General features: G+C 41.8%; 1 pseudogene; it reads left to right on the top strand.

Annotated features, from left to right (window-relative positions):
- LOC145418325 (relaxin receptor 2-like) overlaps positions 1-19,430 on the top strand; it is a 305,418-nt pseudogene that overhangs the window by 113,854 nt on the left and 172,134 nt on the right.

Here is a 19,430-nt window from a genome sequence, read left to right as displayed (position 1 = left end):
TATAAGAGAGTATGGAACAGTGGGTGCAAGGATTGTATGGGTGAGGATGAAAGTAGGTATACAAGCGTGGGCGACTGGTGTGTGCGTACTCGCCGACAGAGAACCGAGTGGCAAGAGTGAAAGATGAGTTTTGGGCTAGAGTAGAAGCATGTATGGACAAATATGAGAGGAGTGAGAGAGTGTTTTTGATTGGAGACATGAATGGCAAAGTTGGGAATGTACGAGTGGATGGAGTGGTTGGTCAGTGGGGTGTGCCAGCTGAAGTAGATGGGAATGGTTGTGCTTTGGTGGACATCTGTGCTGGTAAGAGGTTGGCAATAGCCAACACCTACTTTCGGCATAAGATGATCCACCGGTATACATGGAGAGTAATGAGGAGGATGGATGGTGAACTTGTTGAACGAAAGGCAATGATAGACTATGTGTGTGTGGATGAGCGAATGAGAAGACAAGTGTTGGATGCAAGAGTGTGGAGAGGGTGGGGGAATGGAGTCTCGGACCATCACTTAGTGATGGCCAAGGTAAAGCTGCAAAGAAAATGGTTGAGGAGACGAAGAGCAAGACAGGAGGAAACAGCTCCTGTGAGAAGAGTGGAGAAATTGCAAGATAGTGAGAAAATGGCAGAGTGTAAGAGCATAGTGGAAGAAAGATTGGGAAGGTATAAGCTAGAGCAGATGGAAGGGGTGGAAGATGTATGTAAGATATTCACGGAAGAGATAGGCGCTGCGTGTGAGGTGGTTTGTGGAGTGAGGAGGAGATGCAAGGGTGTGCAAGGGACAGCATGGTGGAATGATGAGGTGAAACGAGCTGTGGAACAAAAGAAGAAGGCATATAGTGAATGGTTGGCGAGTAGAGGTAGGGGAGAAGATGAGAGAGAGAAGAGAGAGGTAAATGTGAGCAGGAGAAGGGAGGTGAAGAGACTGGTGAAGGAGAGTAAGAAGAAAGTGGATGAAGAGTTTGGGAGGAATCTGAGTGTGAAATGGAGGGAGAGTAAGAAATTGTTTTGGAAGGAGGTAAAGAAAGTAAGGCAGTGTGAAAGGGAAAATTGTAGGGGAGTGAAAGATATGAATAATAGATTGTTGGTGGAGAAGAGAGAGAAATTGAGGAGATGGAAGGAGCACTTTGAGGATTTGTTGAATGTAGAGAGTGAGAGCAGTGCGAGTATATGTGGTTGGGAAATGGCTGGGAGAAGAAGAGATGAGAGGAGGGAGGAAGAGATCAGCAGGGCGGAAGTAGTGGAAGCAATGAAGAAGATCAAGATGGGAAAGACCCCAGGAATTGATGGAGTGTGAGGTGAAATGCTGAGGTATGGGGGTGAGATTGTTGTGGAGTGGATATGGAAGTTGTGTAGATTGGCTTGGGAAGAGGGAAGGGTTCCAGAGGACTGGAAATCAGGTATAATTGTTCCTTTATACAAAGGAAAAGGGGAGAGAGAAGTATGTGGTAACCATAGGGGTATTTGCCTTCTTAGTGTGACTGGTAAAATATATGGTAGAATACTCATTGATAGGGTCAGGCATATGACAGAGGAGCTAGTTGGAGAAGAACAAGGGGGATTTAGGAAGGAAAAAGGGTGTGTAGATCAGATATTTGTTCTAAGATTTTTAGTGGAGAAGTATCTAGAGAAGGGAAAGAAAGTCTACGCTGCCTTCATGGACTTGGAGAAAGCTTATGACAAAATAGATAGGCAAGGTATGTGGAAGGTATTAAGAATATATGGAGTGAAGGGGAAATTGTTGAGTGCTGTGAAGAGTATGTACGAAGGAGCTAGGGCTACGGTGAGAGTGGATGGTGAGCTGAGTGAGTTCTTTTATCTCAATGGAGGACTGAAACAGGGTTGTGTGGTGTCTCCATGGCTGTTTAATATATTCATGGATGGCGCTGTAAAGGAGGTGCAAGGTAGGGCAGTGGATGTGGGGCTGGGCCTAATGAGTGAGGGTGAGATTTGGGAGATTCCGGTGTTGTTGTTTGCTGATGATACAGTATATTTGAGTGAAGATGAATGGGAGTTGCAAGGTTTGGTGAATAAATTTGGGACAGTGTGTAGGAGGAGGAAGCTGAAAGTTAATGTAAACAAAAGTAAAGTTATGCTGTTTGAGAGGAATGAAGTCACAGAATGTACAGTGAGGTTGGGTGGTGAGGATATGGAGAATGTGAGTGCATTCAAGTACTTGGATAGTGTGATGAGTAAGGATGGAACTCTGGGGGATGAAGTGCGTGAAAGGGTACAGCATGGAAGGAAGATTGTTGGTTCACTGAAAGTAGTGATGAGAAATAGGGAGGTGAGTATGGAAGTTAAGAAGTCACTGCACGATAGTATTGTGATCCCTACCCTGACGTATGGAAGCGAGGCGTGGACCTTGCAGGAGGGGAAAGAGTCAAGAGTGAGAGCAGTGGAAATGAGTTACTTGAGAGGAGCATGTGGACTGACATGGAGGGACAAGTTGACGAATGAAGAAGTGAAGGAACGTTGTGGGGTGGATGTGGATGTGGTTGAGAAGATTAGGAGAAATACACTGAGGTGGTTTGGACATGTGGAGAGAATAGAGAATGAACGACTAACTAAGAGGGTGTATGTAGGTGAGGTGGAGGGGGGGAGAGGGAGGGGTAGACCGAGGATGAGGTGGAGGGATGGAGTTGAGAGGTATATGAGGGAGGGGGGGTGAGTTGGGGGAGGGTAGTCAAATGGTGGGTGACAGAGCAACTTGGAGGTGTTTTGCCTGCGGCCACCCTTTGCGGGAATAGGGCGTCGGGCTATAGATAGATAGATAGATAGAGTTATTTTTTAGAAAACATACAGGCGAGCCGAATTTTGACCTAGAACTGTAACATGACTTTTGACTGGTTCTTTTCAACACTAAATCAATCCATTCTTGTCTTACTATGGTTCTTTTTAACACTGAATCAATCCATTCTTGTCTTACTATGGTTCTTTTTAACACTAAATCAATCCATTCTTGTCTTACTATGGTTCTTTTCAACACTAAATCAATCCATTCTTGCCTTACTATGGTTCTTTTCAACACTAAATCAATCCATTCTTGTCTTACTATGGTTCTTTTCAACACTAAATCAATCCATTCTTGTCTTACTATGGTTCTTTTCAACACTAAATCAATCCATTCTTGTCTTACTATGGTTCTTTTTAACACTAAATCAATCCATTCTTGTCTTACTATGGTTCTTTTCAACACTAAATCAATCCATTCTTGTCTTACTATGGTTCTTTTTAACACTAAATCAATCCATTCTTGTCTTACTATGGTTCTTTTTAACACTAAATCAATCCATTCTTGCCTTACTATGGTTCTTTTCAACACTAAATCAATCCATTGTTGCCTTGCTATGGTTCCTTTCAATAGTGAATAAGTCTGTTTTTGCCTCACTACCAACCTTTTCCGCATGTCTTGTCAGAACTGCATAAAAACTTCAGGTTGATCCTGTAAGGTCAACGTTTGACATAGCCGTGCGGCCATGACCTTCTTGACCTTTGATCACGTGTTCTTAAAAAAGAAAAAAGGTTTACTCACCGGATTACCATTAATCCCTTCACCAAGCATGGTTTAAATCGGCTAAAAACATCTTGAGTTGTTTTGTTCTGAGAGAGAGAGAGAGAGAGAGAGAGAGAGAGAGAGAGAGAGAGAGAGAGAGAGAGAGAGAGAGCAGGCGTTATAAATCAAGACTAAATTTCTGGGTTGCTATTGCTCAGTGAAGGAGTCAGGTGGAGAAAACTTCACTGTGACTTGTTTTCTGCTACTGGTTCGGGGAATTATTTACAGCCACTCTATTGTCGCCATTCTTAAACCTAAATTTGCTACATGGACGATTTCATCCACCTATGGAAAGACCTTGTGGGGAAAGAATATGAAATGGTGTTGCGTTGTTTTGTCTGCTCACCAAAGTCGTGGGACTGTGTAGTCTTCTTATTGTGGCCACCACCGGGTGATTGTATCCATCTTAGGAAGTATCCTTCGATGATAAACAAAAATGGTATGTTGCTGTCCTATTCAGCATCTTGGAACCGCCTGGAGCACCTCTTTTGTTCTTTAATATCTTCTTGCTTCCACTGGGTGACTTTATTCACCCAAGGAAGGATCCCTCGTTGTGAATTTGAGGCAGGTCACTCAGAGACTTATGGTAATGAAAAGTTGGAAGCAGTCTCCACCAACCTTGTCTGTTCAGCGATGTCTCTCTTACTATTTCTTTCCTGTTAACATCAGATTATTTTATATATTATAGAAAGGACCTTCCGTAGCGAAAAAAATGTTTGTGAAGACATATACATGTTGCTACCACTAGATGATTTTATTTGTTTACACCAGCGGTTCCAAAACGTTTTTGTTCTGTGGTCCCTTGGACTAAATAAGATAACATATATGGCCTCTCTGGACTTGATGTGAAAACATCTTCTGGCGCCATTTACATATTCGTTTGAATAAGCAGTCAAAGTAACATCATTCAGTGGAGTATTTTGGGTATGAGATGATAACAACTCGAGTGATTAAAGTTGATATGCACGCACGGAAATGAACACCAGATGCTGTTGGCATCCCTACGTGTCAAGTGGGGTTGGTGAAGGATTAGTGCCCCTCCCTGTAAAACAATTAACTCTAAGCCCTTGACCAACCCGTTTGGGATACATGGCGTCTGGCAATGGATGGATGGATGGATGTTGGATATCACTGTCTGGGGCACAAAGAGTACAGAAGAGATTTATGTTTCAAGTGGTACTGATTTTATATATATATATATATATATATATATATATATATATATATATATATATATATATATATATATATATATATATATATATATATATATATATATATATATATATATATATATATATATATATATATATATTGTTTTTATGTTTAACAGGTTTTAAAAAGATACATACGCCAAATAACAATGCCCGGGACAGCCAGTTTACTGATACCAGTAATCTTACACCAAATTCTGTCAGTTCTTCTTGACAAAAGTCTTTATGACAAATAAGTCACTTCAATGCATGAGGAATTAACCTTGCATTGTCTCTAGGATGCTTTGCACAATATGTTGACAGGATAAAGTTCGCTTACAATTAATGTCTCTGGAAAAATATAGCACCAGTGACTTCATTTACTTACTGTAAGATTATCTAATGGCCCCTCTGAAAATGTATTATGCACCATGGTATACACCATTTAGAGACATTTCATTTTGCCTCACTTGGCTGAGTCTGACACTCCCGCTTCCCCTGTTCTGAGTGGGAGTCTGTGGTGCTGCAGCAGCACGGTCAGCTCCCAACTCAAAGACAGTTCTGTTTTCGGACCGGTCAAACTCTTAAACGAAATATATTTCCCTCTTGTGTATGCTCAACCAGCAGTATGACTGAGGACGTGGACGTAAAATACAATATTACTTGTAGCCTTGGGGAAGTTTGGACCCATTGTGCTTAATGACGTCTCGTGAAGTCGATTGGCATTTACTCAAAGCCTTTCTTCTTTTTGTCGCTGTTGCAGATCTGACCAGGTATCCGGATTACTGCCTGTGTCGGCTGGGTGATCGACTTCACTGCAAGAACGCCAACCTCACCTCCGTACCTCAATACATAGACCAGCGAGTTACTGCTTTGTAAGGCACACCATGCGTTTATAATTATGATTGCACGAATGTGTGTGTGTGTGTGTGTGTGTGTGTGTGTGTGTGTGTGTGTGTGTTCTTACCTAATTCTTCTTACCTAATTGTATCTCTAGAGGAATGAGTCAAGCTCGTGCTGTCCCGTATATTAAACCATTTTTATCAAACATACCCTTAAATCTGTGAATAGTTTTGGCACACACTATTTCATTCGGTAGTGCATTCCACTGATCAATTGCCCTATTTGGGAAACTGAATTTCCTTACGTCTTTATCGCCTCTCTTTTTTATGCAGTTTTTTGCAGTGTCCTCTTGCTGATGCTTCCCCATAGGTTATAATTATATTCATTTATGTCTATTTTCTTTTACCCTGATATGCAATTATGTGGCATGATCATGTCTCCTGTGTGTGTGTGTGTGTGTGTGTGTGTGTGCGCGCTTGTGTGCGTGCGTGCGTGCGTGCGTGCGCGCGCTTAGTCAATGTGTAGGCTACTTATTTGTGTGTGTGTGTGTGTGTGTGTGTGTGTGTGTGTGCTTCGTGAATGTGTATGTACTCTATTTGTGTGTGTGTGTGTGTGTGTGTGTGTGTGTGTGTGTGTGTGTGTGTGTAACTGTATGTGTAGGGGCTCATCTATGCACCATGTTTCTCCCACACAGGCTACTGGGCAACAACAGTATAGTGCTGTCTTCAGACTCCTTCCAGCGATACCCAAACATTAGTATGATGTAAGTATACTCCCAACTTACCTAACTCCCTTCTAGTAATCACCTCTTTTTCGCTTTTTCTCACTATTTTCACACAATTATATATATTCAGTTTTAGACAGATGTCTCAAACTAGACGGCTTCGTTAGAGTCTTCGTACGATGTTTGTTGCAAATTTAAATAAAACGATCTTACTTTAGCTAAACTAAAATGGAAAAGACATCCTCGGGCCGTTGAGGTTAATGCCTTCAGTACGTCCACTTAGTCAACTTACGTTTTGTTCTTGCTGCTTCCAGGCGATTTTACTGACCCCGTGACATATTACTGGTTATAAAGGCTATTATTAACGTTATATCTGCCTCATCCTCCCACTCCGTGTTGCGTCTAATTCTCGCCACCATCAGATGATTTTGTTTACCTAATGACATACTGCTGGATGTGAAGGCTTCTTTTAATGTTATATGTACAGTACCATATTTTCCTACGCCTTTAAATGCTGCGTTTTATTCTCACAACCATCAGACGGATTTGTTGGCTGAGAAGAGATCTCATGAAGTGGTGCGATTAATAAAGGTTGTATTTATTATTCCAGATGGACAAGTCTGCCGGAAGCCGAATTAAATTACCTGAAGAGGCAGGAATGTAGCGTAATAGACGTCATCGTAGTAATAAGACGTCATTGTAGTGAATCGGTTAATCATTCGTCTGAACTTTTTTCCTATTAACCCTTCATCCCGAGGACATCAGTTCTTTTTATGCTAGCTAGCTCTAGGCCATTGTATATGGCTTCGGAAATACATTCTGAGGCCAAAGAGGTTATTGGTTAATGTTTGTAGCAATGTCAGCAGTTGAGTCCATTGCTAAGTTTAATACAGTGGTCTGGGGACAGGCTACCATAAGCAGGTTCATCACTTCCCTAATACCTTTACTACAGTGACGTCTTTCTCAGCCTTTCAATACGATGACGTATTTTCTGTTTTACTCTTCCTATCCTCAAGCAATTCCCTTGGCCACTAACTCCCAAAAGTTTCCACTGCTCACTTGATAATAGAAGTCGGTCATCTCCTGGCTCACACAGTCGCATACTTTCTAAAATCCATTCCATGATAATTATTAGTGAACAGTACATAATTTCTGCAATAATTCAACCATTTGTTATTATACCAGTTTTCTAGATATAATTTACCAAGAAAAATACTGCAGAGCAGATACTAAAACACATAAAACAAGTGGTGCGATAGCGTTCATTACAGTATTACATGTTTCTCTGCATGTTTGTTTTGAAACTCCTATCATTTAGTTTTCAAACAGATTAATGCTTCATCTGGCATATGTTGAAGTGAATGAACCGAATGCTACTTATGAATAAAGCATAATTTTCAAAACCGTAAACATGGGACGACGAAACCGCCGGCCGATATCGCGGGCGCCAATGAAGCCTAACACATAGTGCGTAAGGTCGGTGCAGACGATCCTATATATTATTGATATGTACTAATATTTTGCGTTCAGACGGCTTTGTATTACTTTTGTATATAGATATATGATGTAAAAATGTCCACATATTGAAACAGTAAGGAAAGAATATGAGTCAGGTGACTGCTTGGTGTTTGAGTTACGAAAAATATTCGTCCCGGAAATGAGACGGCATGCTACTGTTTCCATACCAACCACAATTTTTCGCGGGAAGAGCGCGTCGTTGCGCACGGTCTTCACCTCAGGCCCACTAACATCATGCAATCAAATTACTTGACATTAGTTTCATGTATTCTGTCGATATAGAGATACGAATTTTTCATTTCATTCAGATGAGATAGCATGAACATAGATGGACTGAGCTAAGAACAAAGTTGGACCCAGGGGCTCACTCAGGGGGGGGGGGCCGGGCCCCCCCTTAGCTCTCTGGGTCCTTTAAAAATTTATATATATTTATTTCGATAACAGCAAAACATGATAAATTGGCAAGTAAAAACAAAGAATAACTCATGAGCCAGCAGCTCTGATTCTAAACCTGCATATGACCTCACAGTAATTATCGGATTACCTGACCTCACCTCACTACGGCCCCCCCCCTTAGAAAATTCCTGGGTGCGCCCCTGCACCCAGAAATGAGACAGTATGCTAACTTCGGTTATTTTCTTTTACTTATCATAATGATGCGTCTTTTCGTCATTGTACTGAGCAAATATGTTAATAATATCTTACTTGTGACTAAAGTGATACTTGCAGCACGTAAAAGAAGGTAACTTAGTTGACTGACTTTTCTTTTTTTTCTTTTTTTTTTATGAGAGGAAGAAGGAACCAAAGGCCATGAGCCCGCAGTAACAGTTCCCTCCAAGAGAAAAACAAAATACAATAGAGAGCCAAATTCAAGATCCGTTCATTTTGAGATGCCTGGACACACTGCGTTTGAAAGACTGGAGATCATAGGCAGCAGGAAATACAGACAGAGGGAGACAGTTCCAGAGCTGACCTGTTGCATAAATGAAAGACTGGGAGTAACGGTTAACTCTTGCATTAGAGAGTTGGACAGAAAAGGGATGAGAGTTTGCTGCCAGACGGGTGCTACGCGCCCGTCGTAGAGGTGGAGGAATGCAAGCAGACAGTTTAGAGGAGCAGTGACCATTAAAGTAGCGATAGAAAAGAGATAAAGATGCAACAGTGCGGCGAAGAGACAGAGGTTGAAGGGAGTCAGTAAGAGGAGGAGAGTTAATGAGACGAAAAGCCTTTGACTCCACCCTATTGAGAAGAGCTGTATGTGGGGAGCCTCCCCACACATGAGAGTTGTACTCCACACAGGGGCGGATAAAACCCCTGTATAGAGTCAACAATTGTGCAGGGGTAAAGAAGGAACGGAGACACCCAATATCTTGGAAGCAGATTTTACAAGAGATGTAATATGATCTTTACAAGATAAGTCCCGAGTAAATGAAACCCCAAGCATGTTCAAGGATGATGCAGGATTAAGCTGAATATTATTAAACATTAGTGGGTATACCTGTGGAAGATTTTGACCGGTTGATAGGTGTCAGAACTGAGTCTTAGATGCATTAAAAACAACCATATTATTTTTACCCCAGTCAGAGATACGAGCCAAGTCAGACATTAGGTGTGCCATAGCCTCATTCCTTGTTTGTTGAAGTAACTGTTGAGATGGGCGTTGCGGGAACCGAATGGAAAGGTGAAGGGTGGAGTCATCAGCATATGAGGGGATAGGGTTAGATGTACAGCTTAGAAGATCATTGATGAATAAAAGGAAGAGAGTTGGTGATAGGACAGAGCCCTGAGGAACACCACTGTTGATAGATCTAGGAGAAGAACGATGGCCGTCTACAACAGCGGCTATAGAACGACCAGAAAGGAAGCTAGCGATGAAGGCACAGATAGAAGGATAGAAACCGGAAGAGTGCAGTTTGGAAATTAAAGATTTATGCCAGACTCGATCGAAAGCCTTTGAGATGTCAAGTGCAATGGCAAAGCTTTCCCCAAAGTCCCGAAAGGAGGATGACCAGGAGTCTGAAAGGTAGGTGAGAAGATCGCCAGTGGAGCGTCCCTGACCGAACCCATACTGACGATCGGAAAGAAGGTTGTGATAGGAAAGATGCCTTAAAATTTTTCTATTGAGAATACTCGAAAACTTTTGAAATACAGGACGTTAAAGCAATTGGACGATAGTTGGAGGGTTGGGAGTGGTCACCCTTCTTTGGGACTGGCTGAATGAGAGCAAACTTCCAGCAAGAAGGAAAGGTACAAGTTGACAGACAAAGGCGAAAGAGTTTGCCTAGGCAGGGTGTAAGCACAGAAGCACAGTTCATGAGAACAACAGGAGGGACCCCATCAGGCCCATATGCCTTGTTAGTAGAGGCCAGTGATGGCAGAAAATACATCAACTGAAGAAATTTTAATGTCAGCCATGAGGAAGTCAAAGGGGGGAAGTGATGGAGGAACAGCACCAGAATCGTCTAAGGTGGAATTGGAGGAGAAAGTCTGTGCGAAGAGATCTGCTTTATCAGTAAAAGAAATAGCTACAGAACCATCAGAGTAGAAAAGAGGAGGGAAGGATGATGAGGTAAAGTTGTTAGAAAGATTTTTGGCAAGGTGCCAGAAGGAGCGGGAAGAATTCGAGTTGGAGAGTTGAGAGCATTTAGTATGGATGAAATTATTTTTAGTAGAGCGAAGAACAGACTTAGCACGATTCCAGGCAGAAACGTAAAGATGATGTGATTCAGGGGTGGGTTGGCTCCGGTACCTTTTGTAGGCCCTCTCCTTGTTGCAGACAGCATTAGAACAAGCGTGATTAAACCAAGGCTTTCTTGTGTTAGTCAAAGGATATGAGAAAGGAATGTATTCTTCCATGCCCAAGAGAATAACCTCCGTAATGCGCAAGGCACACTCAGATGGCTCCCGGCCATGGAAACAATAATCATTCCAGGGAAAATCAAAGAAGTACTGCCTGAGGGCCTCCCAGTCCGCAGCTCCAAAATGCCACAGACGACGTTTCCTTGGAGGGTCCACAGGCCGTACCGGAGTGATAGGACAGCTTAAGGTAATAAGGTTGTGATTGGAGGAGCCCAACGGAGAGAAAAGATTAACAGAGTAAGCAGAAGGATTAGTTGTGAGGAAGAGGTCAAGTATGCTGGAGCTCTCTCCAAGGCGGTCTGGGATACGGGTAGGGTGCTGTACAAGCTGCTCTAGGTCATTAAGGATAGAAAAGATGTAGGCTTGTTCACCAGGTGGATCCGTGAAAGGAGAGGAGAGCCAAAGGTGGTGGTGAACATTGAAATCTCCAAGAATGGAGATTTCAGAGAAAGGGGAAATGGATAGAATGTGTTCCATCGTAGAAGTAAGATAGTCGAAGAATTTTTGATAGTAGAATTAGAGGATAAGTAAACAGCACAGATATATTTAGTCAGAGAATGACAGGAAAGCCGAAGCCAGAGTGTAGAGAATTGAGAAGAATCGAGTTCAGGAACACGAGAGCAAGATAAGTCGTTGCTTATATATATACACAACAGCCACCTTTGGCTTTGAAATAAGTATAGAGAAAGTAGGAGGGTACAGAAAAGGGTTTGCTGTCAGTTGCCTCAGACAGCTGAGTCTCCGTCAGAAAAAGAAGATGAGGTTTAGAGGTGGAGGGGTGGTGCTCAACAGAGCGAAAGTTAGAGGAAAGGCCGCGAATGTTGCAGAAATGAAGAAGAGAGTCAGACAGTGGTTCCAGGCACCTCGAGTCGTCACCGGGAGAGGGGCGGATGGTGGGGGATTTATGGTCCCCCCCCCCCTGGGGACTCCGAGGCTTGATGAAGAGACGCCATTTTTGTTGAATTTTGAATAAGAAGTGTAGTGTGTACTGTGCATGTAGTTTGGTGTAGATAGTTAGAGAAATTTGTACTGGAGAGCATGCTGGCCTACTCTCTGTGGAACTGAGACACTGAAAAAGTTCAGCAAAGGGGGATGGTCAGGAACTAGTCTTGAGGGCTGATGAAACGGGAGTTCCAGCACTCCCTGTCATCAGCTTTCCATCCACCTCGGGAGTACTGCCCTGCTCGACTGGTGCTACAGTCTACTCCTACCTATCTGTTGCCAGACGCCTTAATCCCGTAAGGGGTGGCCACAAACAAATCGCCTCCATGTCTCCCTGTCCCCCGCCATTTAATTGCCCTGCTCCCAGCTCACACCCCCCTCTCTCATATACCTCTCCACTCCATCCCTCCATCTCATCCTTGGCCTCCCCCTCCCTCTCCCTCCTCCATCTCACTCACTTACACTCTTCTCGTCAGTCTCTCACCCTCCATCCTCTCCACATGGCCAAACCACCTCAGTGTGTTTCTCCTGACGCTTCCTATCATATCCACATCCACACCACAACGCTCCTTCACTTCCTCACTTGTCAGTCTCTCTCCATGTGACTCCACAGGCTCCTCTCAAATAACTCATTTCCACTGCTCTCATTCTTGACTTCTGTCCCTCCAATAAGGCCCAAGCTCAATTCCATACGTTAGAGTTGGTATCACAATACTGTCATGTAGTAGATTTTTCACTTCCATGCTCACTTCCCTGTTTCTTATCACTGCTTTCAAGGAATGAGCAACCTTTCTTCCCTGTTGCACTCTTTGGTCAAACTTTACACGTTACCCTCATCCGATTTTCGACTTTTCGTTAACATTTTCTAGTAGAACTGGTCATTCTAAGAATCTTTTCTTCTATGACATTTCTCTCGCAAATTGATATTAAACGAGTTACTTCCACCAATCACAATCACAGACGAGCGCGCGCTCTGTCCGCTCACCCGCTCACATTTGAAAGTTTGTCCCCGAAGACCAAACTTTACACGTACTCCTCATGCGATTTTCGGCTTTTCTTTAACATTTTCAATTGTTTTTGTTAGTGATTTTCGACTTTTCTTTAATGCATTATTTCTTATTTACACTCGGTTAGGTTAGGTTAGATGAGGTTTGGTTAATGTCATGGGGGGTCTGGGGGGCGAAGCCCCCCAGTTAGGAAGCACGGCCAGGGTTGGGGGGTCGTGGGGGGGAAGCCCCCCAGTTAGGAAACACGAATTCCCTAAGAAGCTTAAAATTATTTTCTTCCGAAGGATTTTAGTGTTTTTCATTTGATTTTGATAACAGTTCCAGTAGGAAATCACTCGCTTTTGCGTTTTTCCCCCACCCAACACCCCGGTTTCCCACAGGTCCCCCAGTATTCCTGGGGGAGGGGGAAGAACCGCAAAAAATTACATTTCAAGTGATAACAAACATCCAACCTGAGTGTTTTCGGTTGTTTTTGGTGTGATTTTTGTTGATTTGGACAGGTCCTTTCCACCGGAAGTCGCTAGTGGCGTTCAACAAAAATTAGCGACTTGCGATAGAAACGAAGGTCAAAATCGATCGAATCACACCAAAAACAACAGGAAACACTCAGGTTGGATGAAAAAATCGGATGAGGGCAACGTGTAAAAATGAGGAGTACGTGTAAAGTTTGGTCTTCCGGGACAAACTTTCAAATGTGAGTGGGTGAGCGGCCAGAGCGCGCGCTCGTCTGTGATTGTGATTGGTGGAAGTAAATCGCATGTAACTCGTTTATTATCAATTTGCGAGAGAAATGTCATAGAAGAAAAGATTCTTAGAATGACCAGTTCTACTAGAAAATGTTAACGAAAAGTCGAAAATCGGATGAGGGTAATGTGTAAAAATTGACCCACTCTTTCAACCACTTCACCCTCTAAACTTCCATCCTTACTCATCACACTGCCCAAGTACTTAAACGCACTCACATTTCTATTTCCTTCTCATCCAACGTCACTGTATATTCACTGACTTCACTTCTCTCGAAGACCACCACTTTACTCTTCCTTACATGCACCTTTAGATTCCGTTTCTTACACACTTTCCCAAACTCTTCCACCAAGCCTTGCAGTTCCCCTTCGTCTTCACCTAACAACACAGTATCATCTGCAAACAACAGTACAGGTAGTTTCCAAACACTGTCCTCCCTCACTAGGACCACTCCAACATCCACTGCCCTACCTTGTATCTGTTTTATAACCCCATCCACATGCAGATTGAACAACTATGGAGACATGACACATCGTTGTTTCTGTACAACCTTCAAATAGAAAAAAAATCACTCAGTTCACTATCCACACGCACTGCAGCCTTAGCACCCTCATACATACTCTTCACGGTCTTCAACAACTTTCCATCTACTCCATATATCCTTAATACTTTCCACAATCCTTGTCTATCCACCCTGTCATATGCTTTCTCCAAATCCATGAAGGCCGTATACAACTTCTTTCCCTTCTCTAGAAACTTTTCCACCAATGATCTAAGAATGAATAACTGATCTACACAACCTCTTCCCTTCCTAAAACTTCCCTGATCTTCTCCAATTCCTCATTTATTTTCCTAACACTGTCAATAAGTATCCTATTGTATACTTTCCTATTACGCTAAGAAGACTTTTAATGTAAGCACTTACCAGGTGAGGATTGGCAACTTTTGGGATTTTGTGACCAAGGCAATTTCAGCTTATAGGTTGAAACAATTGTTATTAAGAATGGGATACTGACAAAAACTCATATCATACACTGCCTGAACCGAACTGAATTCACCCATCCGTTACATTTGGCTAATTGTCTCTCAGCTGGGAGAGTTGAGTAATATACCTCCTCTACTCTCCCTGCTAATGCAGCCCAGAGTATTCTAGTAAAGAACTCACATTTCATGACACAAAGTTGAACATTCAATATCCTAGGAGAGAACTCACATCTTTTCACACAATGATTAGCTATACACAATAACAATAACGACTATAGTTAATTCCTACAGTAAGATAGAAAGAAAACAAAACATATGCTGAAATATCTAGAATATTCCTCATATCTTCAGGCAGGGTTGGAGTAAATGTTATTGTAATTTAATTGAAATTTAATTAATTACGGAAATATAGTAGTTGTAATTATAATTGTAATTGAAAATAAAATTTAAGTAATTGTAATTGTATTTTATTAATTGATAAGTTAATTGTAACAATTGTAATTGTGAAAGGGGAGGAAAGTGGTACTGGTAATGTAACCCTCTACCAAGCTGTCATTATGGGATCAAGATGCCCTGGAATTAACCTACCTAAGCCACGTTTTGATAGTTCTATCGACTTTGTCCTGAACACCTGTTCTCTCATGGGACCTGACCCAACTCCTTGTCCCGCTTCAGTCGGAATGCCGAGGCCCAGGATCTCATGGTGGAAGAAGGGTATGATCCAGAGTCCTTGCTCCTCCCTAATCCCTAGATTTTACCAGTTACCAATGCCAACGTCACCAGAGAACTCCTTCTACTCAGGATGCTTGGGAGAGGCTGTACTGAATAAAAAGGTGCAGAAAGAGAAGGCTTGACACACTCGTTCACTCTCTCTCCTAGACACACATTCCTGACGGCACACACACACACTCTCTTCCCATCAGTGGACTATGTTAACCGAGACTGAGAAATGAAGTCTTGTGTCCTTGGTTGTGATAATTCAGAAGGCCGACACACAGCATTTATCACTGCATCTGCTTCATAGTGAAGACACTGTTAATCGGTTCAGTATTCAAGGGAAAGTAGAGGAAGATGTAGCTGGTAATGAATCTTAATGGTGAATGCATTTGACATTTCCTTGCTAAGTTTCTACATAGATCAGGAAGAAGAGGGGCCTGGAAATTCATGTGACCCCAACATCATTGATGAGGATATTCGCTTAGATGATGTTCTGACTTACCTTCCTCAAAGAATGGTAGGTTTTGCACATCCTCAGCAACTGTCTGTGAGAGATGGGATTACTCACCCAAATGTAAAAAATTCACTACTCTCATCAACGCTTCAGAAACTGCATCTTTGATCAACTCAACGAGGAAATCAACATCAGCAGCTCCATACCTTCGATGTAAATGGATTGTTCTCCAGACATAAAATGTGACAAGATAGAATTCACAGCTGAAAATGATGAAATCTACACTCAAGAACCCTGTAGAGGTGAATAATGCAATTGATCTTCTGTCCCAGAGAGAGTAGAAGATAGAAGAGTAAGAAAATCATGCCAGTGGAGATTTCTGCCTTAAAGGAACTTGTGATTGTCCTCGAAGCTTTTCACGAGGCCTTGTAAGTTATGGAGGGGCAGAAGAAGGTGACCATAACTGCTATTAGACCAGTGATTCAGGGACTTAAACACTCACAGGAGAATCTAATTCATAAAACCATTATTATAATACTGTGAACAACTGGCTAAAGTGCTACTGGACTCTGTGAAGAAAAGATTGGATCCATACTTGGAAATGAGAGATGTTCAAGTGGTGGCTTTTTATGATCCTAGGTTCAAACTGGACTGGCTTTCACTACAAGAGCAGAAGGACCAAGCGCTGGCATATGTCAAGGAAATGCTTGAAGAGTTGGAGGTGGTTCATGAGGGGTCAACAATGGATAAAGAGTGTGACAAGGATGATTTAAGAGAAGGATTACCGGACTCAAAAAGACCCAGACTGTTCTCTTTTATACCACAGTGTTCCACAACGCTCCTAAATCAACGGGGATCAGAGGGAAGCACAGTGTCAGTGAGTCTTTTGTTGAAGTAATATGAAGAGGAAGGAACTCTGCCATTTTCCAGTGATCCCATGCTATACTGGAAAAGGTGTCACAAGCTGTGCATCCACTGCAGAACCTTGCAAGAGAGGTAATTAGGTGTACTGCTACATCTGCTCCCTCAGAGCGAGTTTTCAGCATTGCCGGAAATTATTTCACTGTGAACAGATCTCAGCTTGGTGTCACTTCTTTCCGATCAGTGTTATTAAGTGCAATGGTGAACTGTTTGAAAAACTACAGGCTTTTTAGTGACTGTCTGCAACTTGTACAAAAATGAAACCTTGATTTTTGTTTTCAGTATTAGTTTATGTCACTGTGTAAATGAAGGACAACCCTACGATCCCAAATTTATAGTTTTCTCAACCATAACGATTTTTTCCAAAGTCGGGAAATTGTAATTATAATCGTAATTATAATTGATTTTGTTTTGCAGTAATTGTAATTGTAATGTAATTGCTATTCTTGATGTATTTGTAAATATAATTTTAATTCTGAAACAAAGAAAGTAATCGTAATTGTAATTAATTTTTTGAAGTGTAATTACTCCAACCCTGGACACAAGCACTACCCTAATCCTACCGGCATAACAATTTCCAAAATGTTCCTCACATCCGGATATAAAGCATTATCCTAAATGGCAAAACAATACAATTTCTCAGAAGCAGCATATGTTCATGACTGTGTGGTATTTGGCATAGTACCAGCTTATTAGCACGAGTAGTAAAGGAATTTCATATGAAATATTCTAGCAATGAAGGTATGAAATTAAAAAATAATCAAAGATCAAGTGACTGGTGTTCCATTTTCATGAAACTGTGACAGTAACAGGAAGCGAGATCAATGAACAAGTGTCTGATGGACAATAGCATGGAAGAAGTGTTGTCAATAGTGATGCGTTGTTTTAGCAAATGTTTATGTAAAGTTGTAAAACAATCAGGATTCTCATATGGAAGTGTGCATATGACGGTGAAACAGTCAAACTGTCGGCCATATAGAGTTTAGTTACAAAGTTGAAGAAACCAGATCACGGAAAACTTCTATGTTAATGCAGATAGTTTTGCGAATTCCTTGATGAACACTGAGGACACAAGCTCGGCAAGTTTCCTTCACTGACGAGCGACGATTTCATCCCAGCAGTTACACAAACAGACATAAGAGATGTATTTCATCTTGAGAAATTCTGCATCTGTTTGATTAGAGATATTTACACCTGAAAATGAATGGGATATGATGTCTTCTGCCTCGTAAATGTGTAGTTGGTCTGATTTTCTCGAGAGTACCGTAAATGGAGCCATATAAGAAGATACTGTTACCCAGTTTGTCACATAAGTTATTTCAAACGAAAATTACAGTATATTTGATTTCAACAAGACGGGGCAACGTGCCAAAAACTTGCTGAAGCAATATCGCTTTCGCCCGCCTTTACAAGGCGGAGCGATAATGTTTTTGCCTGCCTCTGTGTGTGCGTGTGTGTGTGTGTGTGTGTGTGTGTGTGTGTGTGTGTGTGTGTGTGTGTGTTGCCATTATATCTCCTGAACAGTTTGGCTATCAAAACAAAACCTTCAGGGTATCAAGATTGGTTTAAAATCTTGGTCGAGTTCGAAAATGGGCACTTGGGGTCAAGGTCAAGGTCGTCAAAATGGTTGCCAAAGGTCAACCAGTTTTTATCGCCTGCCTTTAGCACCATTATATCTCATAAGCCCCTTGAGCTGTCATCATGAAACCTTCAGAGTAAGAAAATATGGCCAAAATCTTGGACGAGTTCGAAAATGGGCACTCGGGGTCAAGGTCAAGGTCACCAAAATGGCTTCCATAGGTCAGCTAGTTTTTATCGCCCGCCTTTAGCACCACTATACCTCATAAACGGTTTGGGCTATCAACATGAAACCTGTAGGGTATCCAGATATGGCCAAAATCCTGGATGTGACCAACAGCATATTCTGGCGGGCAATTAGCATTCGGCTCCCAAATGCTTTTCTTTCGTTTTAGGATAAAGTGGATAAGCTAAAAGTATATACTGCTACCGTAGTCGTAGGCATTGGTGTTTTAAATCTCAGGAAAGTGGCTTCAAAAGGGAGGGTTGGGGACGAGTGTCGGCGAGCACGTAGGGATGGGGTTGTCAGCGTCAAGGCTTGCTGAAATAATAAATCCGGCTATTATCACTTAAGGTGGGAAAATTCGCGAATTATATATACAGTATCTATCTATCTCTCTATCTACCTATCTATATCTATATCTATCTATCTATCTGTCTGTCTGTCTATTGTTACGGAACAGAGAAAGATAATGTACACTTTAAGTGAGAATACTAATAATCACTACTGTCCCGTAAAGTTCCAGGTTCAAACAAAGGAGTTAGGTAAAATTACAAGTTAAAGTTTAATGCTCAAACTAACAACAAAACATTCAGGACTCATAAGGATAATGTAAAGGCAAAAAACAGGTTAAATATATGGTTAACTGCAATAGCCTCTATTAACATGAAATTAGCAAGAGTAAATTTATCTAAGTCAGCCCTGATAAAATGAAAATACACTGGGTAATGCTCAGTTAATGCAAGATAAATTATTACAGATACAAAATATTATTAATGATGACTGACATAAAAACAAATAAATCACAAAGACTTACTAGGCCAAAGAATTAACACCTTATGCTACACAGTACAAGAAAAAATGCAATAACAGTTATACTCAAATTACACAGCTGCTAGATGGTTGGAGACTTCCTGAGCACTCAATAATAACTGTAGAGGGGAGGACAGAGATGTGAACAAAATGAGGAGCAGATCCAAGTGGCAATGATGCAGAGACTGAGCTCATTATATAGAGGCCAGCAGAGCTTGATACAACTTGTAAGAAGGACGCGCAAATGAAGCCATGGGGACAAAGAGCTGAAAATCCCGCACTGAACAACAGAAAGGATGACTTACTCTACTATAACGGTAGAAGGGGGGGACTGAGGCAGAACACGCTCGTGAACAAACATG

The sequence above is a fragment of the Coenobita brevimanus genome, chromosome 113 (assembly GCF_032717465.1).
Source record: "Coenobita brevimanus isolate Jiangsu-jjx chromosome 113, ASM3271746v2, whole genome shotgun sequence".
Lineage (NCBI taxonomy): Eukaryota > Metazoa > Arthropoda > Malacostraca > Decapoda > Coenobitidae > Coenobita > Coenobita brevimanus.
Note: the sequence above shows the minus strand (reverse complement) of the source record. Positions and strands in the feature narration are given on the sequence as shown.